The sequence below is a fragment of the Octopus sinensis genome, linkage group LG1, assembly GCF_006345805.1.
Source record: "Octopus sinensis linkage group LG1, ASM634580v1, whole genome shotgun sequence".
NCBI classification, from domain to species: Eukaryota; Metazoa; Mollusca; class Cephalopoda; order Octopoda; family Octopodidae; genus Octopus; species Octopus sinensis.
Window position 1 is genome coordinate 30,380,211 of NC_042997.1, and position 9,287 is coordinate 30,389,497.

The 9,287-nt window shown below is 35.3% G+C and overlaps 1 long non-coding RNA gene across 1 annotated transcript in view; it reads right to left on the reverse strand.

Moving 5' to 3' along the window:
* The window catches only part of LOC118766199, a 25,195-nt gene extending 16,339 nt beyond the window's left edge, over window positions 1–8,856 (reverse strand). Inside the window, exons 1-2 of the long non-coding RNA XR_005002105.1 lie at window positions 8,773–8,856; window positions 2,579–2,584 (exon numbers count right to left, since the gene is read on the reverse strand). This is a non-coding gene — a long non-coding RNA (uncharacterized LOC118766199). The remainder of the gene's footprint in view (window positions 1–2,578; window positions 2,585–8,772) is intronic.
* Between the last annotated feature and the right edge of the window lie 431 nt (window positions 8,857–9,287).

Below are 9,287 nucleotides of genomic sequence, written 5' to 3' on the forward strand. Positions count from 1 at the left end.
CCGCGAGTCCGCTGCCCTAACCACTGGGCCATTGCACCTCCATATATATATATTATTGGCAGGGCTTGACTGCTAGGAAGTCAGCCGTATGCTAGAAACAGATCATCAACGATCAAACTACAAAGGAATTCTCTAGAGGAAAAATTCAGCGAACACCAGAACCAAATTTTGGCGGGCAGGACAGATGAAAATTTATATAAAAACAGATTTAAATGCATACCTCGGTGTTTCGGCCTTTAAACAAAGAATTACTTACATAATTCAAATGTCTGTGCTTCATCAGTGCATTCGTTCATTGTACAATGTAAACTACAAAACTAACCCCAGCTTTCCGTGCCAAGTCAGACACGTGCTTAGTCTTACCGATTACATTAGGGATGAAATTTCAAATGTCTTGTGCTAGCGCGCTAAGAAATTCCGACGGGCTTCTTTCAGTTTCCGTCTACCAAATCCACTCACAGGGCTTTGGTCGGCCCGAGGCTATAGTAGAAGACACTTGCCCAAGGTGCCACGCAGTGGGACTGAACCCGGAACCATGTGGTTGGTAAACAAGCTACTTACCACACAGCCGCTCCTGCACCTATACTCGTTAATTCTGTTATTTATTTATATATCTTACTTTTCTCTATGTATGTGTATGTGAGTGAGCGTGAGCATTTACAAGTTCCGTATTTATCTGCTTTACAGGTTTCTCGCTTTGCTCAGCGTAATTTAGAACTTGCCTGAAAGAATAAGACTTTCTGAGAGAGAAAAAAAATAGCAATAACAACAGCAACAATAGCAATAAACAACAGTAATAACAATATCAGCAGCAATACCAGTGATAGTGGTAAATGGTTGGGCGACCACCACCACCACAGCCGCAGCATTATCAACAATGACAACATTCTCCTTTATAATAGAGAAGGAATTCTTTATTTCAGTAGTCATATCCATTGCTTCTGCAAAAGTAGCTACAATAAAGACAAAAGCATCAACAACCGCAATAAAACAATAACATCAACCAATAATAACAACAGCATTAGCCGCAAAAACACATTGTCGGCAAAAAGTTGTTACAGGGAAAATAGTTTGTTTTTTTTTTGTTTTTTTTTCTTTTATTCTATTTAAATTCGTTTTTGGATTTGGTTGCAAGATTCTTTATATGTATCGTTTGTGTGGTTGAAGCATATTTTTGTTGTGTCTGGGGAGAGTCATTTTCTTTTGTGCCTTATAATGTAACACACACACCGGTAAAATTTCCACTTATTTCTTATTTCTATTTCTTATTTTTATTTTCCTAAAATTTTCGTTGCGTCTTGCAACCTTTCAATAGTTTGACTCTGTCAGTGTAAATAACGGACAGAGTCAAGACTATTGAAAAGGTTGCAAGACGCAACGAAAATTTAGGGGAAAAAAAATAAGAAATAAGTGGAAATTTTACCGGTGAGTGTGTTCTATTTAAATGTTTGACAGATAAGATAACATAATTTCTTTGTAATTGTTGTAATTACTTAACTTGAACTCTGTCCTCATTTAGCAGACAGGCCTATGATCAAAGATGTTCAAGGCATGATCACCTCGTCCTTTTCTCGGGTACTGCATATCAAGAGCTACATTATCCAACGTATCCCATACTTTTCATGTCTGCTATTTCTAGCAGATAAAACACTCTATAGTGGCTCCTCTTCTGGTTCACAATTTCAGGAGTTTGATAATGAAAAAAATATTACAGAGGAAATCAAGCGCTCTGGAATCAGCAGAAAACTTAGAAAAAAGATTGAACAGGCTCTTGGCCCCATTTTGAGGCCACACGTCCACAGGATTCCGTAGTTTGGTTAAGCAGCTCACTTCTCAATCACATGGCTCTACGTTCAATACTACGGTCGCGCGATATCTGCAGGAAGTGTTCTCTATAATAACCTCAGGTTGGCCTAAGACTTATAAGTAAAATTTAAGTAGGTAGACTATGTGCTATCCCGTTGAATGTACTTGCTAGTAAAAGAAGGCTTTAGAAACTAAATTTAGTATGCTTTGGACATACTTTTCAACGGATTACGATGTTTGCACTCCCATAAGACAATCTCTAAACGTCTAGATGAAGTATACGCTCTCCACGTCACGAAAAGCACACTTAACCAACAAACAACTGCATGATAATAACTAGATTTCAAACTAAAACTCAAGCTATACTTCTGTAGACACACTTGGAAAAATAAAGATGAATTAAATCACAATATGTTCTCATGGAAAACCAACACAAAGAAAAGGAAAGGTAAGGAAGGCTAGTAACGACATGCATTAGAGTTAACACTCAACAAGAGGGACCTTCAACCAACTGCAATAGAAATATGAATTAGTGAAATCTCATCGTCAATGAAACCCGATCAAGATCGATCTGATGTGGTGATGATGATGATAATGATATTAATATATAATATATACATACATACAATATACATATTATATATATATATATATATATATATAATATATATATATATAGATATATATATATATATATATATATATATATATATATATATATATATATATATATATATAATATATATATCTATATAATTTCTTTATTGCCCACAAGGGGCTAAACATAGAGGGGACAAACAAGGACAGACAAAGGGATTAAGTCGATTAGATCGATCCCAGTGCGTAACTGGTACTTTTTTTATCGACCCGGAGCTGGACCACACGTTTAGTTACTGTTGTTTTCTTGTCAGGAAAGTGTAGCATTTGAACATCAACACTCTATGATATACTATGTGAGGGCGCGTGGCTTAGTGGTTAGGGCATTCGGCTCACGATCGTAAGGTCGTGAGTTCAATTCCCGGTGAAGCGTTATGATCTTCAGTAAGACACTTTATTTCACGTTGCTCCAGTCCACTCAGCTGGTAAAAATGAGTAGTACCTGAATTTCAAAGGTCCAGCCTTGTCACACTCTGTGTCACGCTGAAACTCCCTGAGAACTACGTTAAGGGTACACGTGTTCGTGGAGTGCTCAGCCACTTGCACCTTAATTTCTCGAGCAAGCTGTTCCGTTGATCGTATCAGTTGGTCCCCTCGTCGTCGAAACTGACGGAGTGCTCCTTATGATATACTATAAGAATTATTTTGTCTTCAACGATATGTGTTTGAACGTTACACTTTTAATAATTTAAACTATTGAACACATTCTTTAACATAACGAAACAAGTTCGAGTAACACTCTTTCAACGAGCTTAACTATATAACGAAATTGAAGACACAATTCAAATAATTAATATAATGAGAGATGTTTGAATGTTACGCTTTCAACAACCTTAACTACGGAACGATATCTTTTAGATTATGAAAGCATTTTGAACATGGTATGAAATCCAAAACTTGAAATCATAATTAAAACCTTTAAAATGATGTTACGATTTAACCAAGGAGGATTATTTAACGGAGAACTTCCACGGGTTCCTCTCGTTTTGAATAAGAGATATATTAGAATTTGATAAAAAAAAAGAGAAATAAAAAAAATAATAATTGGACTCTAGATACACTTTACTTGAAATAAGGGGCGAGGTAGCCATAATTGGAAGTCTTTGAGCATATAGCTGTTCGATATATGTTCAAGTCTGCCCTAGAGAGGAAGGAAAACAATAACAATAACAATTAGCTTTGTGTTTAGAAAAGAAATTAATAAAATCAATAATAAAGAAAGCATTCTTTGTTTCAATATCAAAATTCCGTTGCTTTAGCGAGATTAACTACAGCAATAACAACAACAAAAACTATATGAAACAAAAACATCGTTGTAGAAAAAATGAGTTTACATGAATGTTTTGATAACACAGCATTGAATTCCAAAGATTTCTTTAACTACATCACCTGCTGTTAGTGATATTAATATTGTTTTTATTGGGAAGGTAGTTATATAGTTTGGAACTAAATACCACAATCTTTGGTAATCATATTATATTTAGTATTCGTATCTCGCCGTGGTTAACTCTGCCGTTCATTCTTCCGGAATAGATAAAATAAAGTACCAGTCAAGTATAAGAGTCATTATAATCCATTCTTCTACAGTCGTGTTTCCATGGTTCAGAAAAGCCCTAAATTTCAGAAGATAGAAAAATGGAAAATCTTGACGTTCATAACTTTGTCAGCATAATTGAGGGCTTGCATTTTCTGAAAAATTTCACTAGGTCACAATCAGTCCCTATACAACAGGAGATTGAGATCTTGTGGTACTGCAAAATATTCCGATGAGTGCAGCCTCTACGTGATCGTACGACCCTTTAGGGATAACAATCGTGCGTCAGAAATAATCACATATACGAGAATGGAATAATTTGGACATAGAGAGGGGAAGGAGACAGAGTTTAATTTTTAAGTTCATCTCTGTAAAATTTCTATAGAATTCAGAGCAAGTACTGCATGTTACGTCGTTTCGCATGTTACACCAATGAGGGTGGAAAATGAGTGCATAGGCATATTTCAAGGGTTATTACCCTGTTATCAGCAGTCATGAGGTGCTGACAACAGGGTAACCCCTCAATTATACACGATCACATCTTACAAATACCCACTATGTTTAGCGGTGCTACACAACACGTGGCAACTTGTAATTCATGTGTGTAACGCAACACATTTGTGATATATATATATATATATATATATATTATATATATATATATATATATTATAATATAATATATATATTCATATATATATATATTCATACATCTATAATATATGGACATAGGCGAACGTATTCTTTATTGTCTTGAGGTTCACAGCCAAACGGCTGGGTGGATTCGCGTGGAAAAATGGCACACATGTGGAGACGGGGTGCATAGATTGGAATGCGTTTTGTATTTTTTTTCTAGCCGCTATAGTTACCGAGATAATAATTAAAACTTTTCTAATGGTATTCCTCTGTTTGTTCCGCCATTAAAACAACCAGTTGCTCACACGGCCGGCATATACCATTTCGCTAGCAATAAGGGGAGTACAGGATGACAGTCAGCCAAAAATTTCGTTATGTTGTCTCTCTTCTTTCACCTCTTTGTGTGATTAATAATCTTAATCTTTAGTTACAGTTTCTCATTAAAACTATATAATATGCAAAATTGTCGGATTAAGACAGGGTGTTTTGAGGGAAATTTGGCTGCTATTTCTACTTAAGGTCTGAACTTAATTTTCATTCATATATTTGCATAGAAAATTAGGGACTAATGTATGATTTCTATGTTCATTAAAAAACCAATGTTTTAATGATTAGCCAGCGGTCCAATAGAATAGCTCTCAGAAACAGACTACGCACAAATTCCATAATGCCGAGCTGATTCTTCGAGAAGAATCAGGGTAGTTTTCTCTTGTGTTTAAATGTACACTATTTTAAAATAAGATTATGTTGTCTATTGACTATTATGCATGCTAGGCCACTGGTGATGATATTCCTAACGAATATTCGCTGCCCTATATATGTATCTTATGAATATGATCTTAGCATTCTCGAAGAATCAGCTCGGCATTATCTATTTACCGTCGGCTGAAACTACGCTTGCGCACTGAATTTTGAAATATTATAACATATAATGATGGTACACGTGTTATTTGTTTCTGAATTATAAGTTAGTTATTGAGGCCAGTTACTGATGAGAATTCGCCTGGCAGATAATCTTATTTGCTAAATTATCTGTTAAAGGGTAGCAGATAATCTTATTTGCTAAAGAAATCTGAAACCTAGGTATAACCGCAAAAAATAACAGGTAAAAGTTTTTTATTTTTCATTTACTTCGAAATTGCAATTAAATTGTGATTTTGGCCGTTTTGGTTGCTTCTTCTAGCATGTAAAAATTACCTGTTAAAGGTAGTTTTTCCTTGTGCTTATATGTACACTATTTTAAAATAAGATTATATGTATATATATATATATATATAATATATATATATATATATATATATATATATATATATGTATGTATGTATGTATGTATGATGTATATATGTATGTATGTATGTAGTAGTATGTATGTAGATGTATGTATGTATGTATGTATGTATGTATGTATGTATGTATATGCATATGTGGGCATAGGACGTCATGAAACGTGCACAACAAAAAAATACGAAGTATGAGTACATGGACTATGAACTATTTTTTCGAACAACGAAAGACACAGATGGAAAACAAGACAAACAACATAAAGAACGACCCATAATCAGTTGTTGGCTGTTTTTCTACTCTCGTATTTCGAGTATTTAATAACAATATACGCTTTCGATAAAACAGTTGCCCCCCGCAAAGCAAAATAAATAAAATTTGGGATTTTGCGGAGGGTCAAAATTGGTACCACAAACAGGACGGTGAAAACAAACAGGAAGGGCTGCTAAGCCTAAACGAGGTTGTGGTGGCGAATGCGTAAATCAGCTTGGACAGGAGACAGACAAAAACACGTCTTCCTTGTTCCAGCTACAACGAAGAGAAAGCAAGAAACACAAGTTAGAAGAAAGAAAGACGGCCGATGGTCACGTGAGAGCTACGTGAGCAAGGGAGGAAGAGTGAGGGAGAGTGAGTGACAGAGTAATAGGACAGAATAGTGGGATATATATATTAAAAATTGTATTTTATTATTTATCTTTTTAAAAATTTTTAATTTGTAAATATTATACTAATGCTTTTTCAAGCAGAACTACATTTCATTAAAAGATTGTCTCCAAAATTGAATTTTTGAAAGGAAAGTGGAGACAGTACATTTTGTATTCTAAATATAACTCAGAGGAGAAAAAGAAAGAATGAGGAAAAAAGAAAGAAAGAGGAGAAAAGAAAGAAAGAGAAAAGAGAAAAAAGAAGAGGAAGAGAGAAAGAAAGCAGAAAGACTTTCAGTGATCCCCACACCACACCGGCTTTTTTTAAGAGGTTACCATCCTTAAACTCATTCCAATACAAATGTAAATGACTAAATAAATTAATGGTGAATAGGAAGGGGGTCCCCTTCTCTCTCTCCCTCTCTCTACCTATCTATCTATTTATCTATCAGCCTATCTACCTACCTATATTTCTGTCTATCTCCATTGTCATGGAATCTTCCCCTACCACCAAAAAGAAAACAAGAACAATGTACTCTTCTTCTAAACAACCCCCCCCCAAAAAAAAAAACCATCTCTTTTATATAAATGACCAAGTTAGTTGTACATTCAAAAACTTTATTTGACAAGTTCGAGAAATGAACGAAAGCGCTAATAATAATGAAGAAATAAAAAAAAAAAATTTTCCAAAATTCTGATGACTTTTCAATTTCTCACTATTCAATTTCTGTACACCACACCTAACACTCTATACATATATATACATAGGGAAGTTGACAATGTCATTAAAGCCTTGTAGAGGAAGTTTTCTGGTTCTTTGCACTCTGATTTTCGTGCACTCTGAGTTCAAAGTGTACGAAAATCAATCTTCCGATGCCTTGCAGTAATTGTTCCGTCTCTCTGCTTTCTGAGTTTTTAAGTGGCAGATTTATTCCATCACACGTTCTATCACCCCCACCTGATCCTTGGGTGCTTGATGGCAGAATTCCCCTCTTTATCGTATTACGAAAATTAGCTCAAAAACCTGCTGTTTTATCTTATCAGTTCTATTGTTGCTTCAAAGGCTTCTGCTCCTCAAAACTACACTTCTGCCTAATCCTTTATTTAAACCGCCTGACACATTTACCGTTCTTTCTCACCACATACCGAATCTCACTCTAAGCATATTTGCCATTCACTCCATCCCAGAAACGCAGCCGAATGTTCAGGCTGAGTCGCAACAGATCTTGATTCCACCAGTCCAAAAGATGTGAAAACCCCTTGGCAGGGAGACTCTACATCATCGTTCAGCTTGATAGAAATAGAACACAAATCTCCCTCAAACAACGCTTTTTAAAACAACTTTTTAAAAATGCTGGTCACGATACATCAGATACTTTAGTCCTAGATATGCTGTTTGACTAAAATAGGAGGTCACGGCCAGAACTTTTGATCATAGTTCTATGCGACTGTTACTTGCCTGGGATTAAATGACAAGAACTAATTAAAACAATGCCCATATTAATTCTTTTAATTTATGTGCTACTAGATTTCCTAATGAAGTAAAATATTTTCACTTAAAGGTGATAGAATTCCTGTACTCAAAAAAAGATTGAGAAAGTTCTGAAGTGAGATGGTTAGTATTTCTGTAGAAATAACCTTAATAAAATATTGTAAAGCACACTACTAATGCAGTAGATGTGGCGTTGACTCATAATGACATTTAATATACTTTATAATATATTATGGTTACATAACGAGATACCACGTGCTTAGAAGTAATTAATATTTACATACTAGCCCCAGGAATGCGCTTAATATGTAAGTTGTTATATCCAACTAGCAGTATCGCCCGGCGTTGCTCGGGTTTGTAAGGGAAATAACTATACAGCATTTTTAGAGAGCTATAGCCAAAAATAGCAAAGAAATGCATTAAAAATGGAAAAAATATAATGGCAATTTTTTTTTAAATCGTTGACTCATCGTAGACATTTTTAGAGAGTTACTTCCCTTCAAAAAAATATGCATGAAAATGGAAAAAAATGATGGTAAATTATTTTTAAAATCGTAGACTCATCGTAGACGCGCGCTAATACCCAGAAGGGCTCGATATGAATCACGACTATAAGATACCCGGTTTTGGTTAAACTGCACCGCAAAATGTGGGAGTAGTTAGGAATCTAAATCGAAGGGGACAGACACTCACACAACTACAGTTTTATATATAGAGATAACTTAACACCGCTGTATGTGGTGGCTATATAAGCAATATGTTCGGAGAGAAGAGTGGGTTAAATGGGTGCTGATGAAGGTGCAAAACCCCCCAGAAATATGGCATATATACACTCATTTACCATATTTGTCTCTGATCTCATTGTTTGTTTACATCTGACGTCTCGATACGAAACATTGTAGCAAAAAACAGCGCTGGCTATAATTTCTATAGAAATAACCTTAACGAAATAATATTCTTTTCTACTCTAGGCACAAAGTCCGAAATTTTGGAGGAGAGGAACCAGTCGATTATATCAACCCCAGTACGCAACTGGTGCTTAATTTATCGACCCCGGAAGGATGAAAGGCAATGTCTTAACAAAATAATAGTAATAACATAAATACCTATTTCTTACTACCCACAAGGGGCTAACACAGAGGGGGACAAACAAGAACAGACAAACGGATTAAGTCGATTATATCGACCCAGTGCGTAACTGGTACTTAATTTATCGACCCCCGGAAGGATGAAAGGC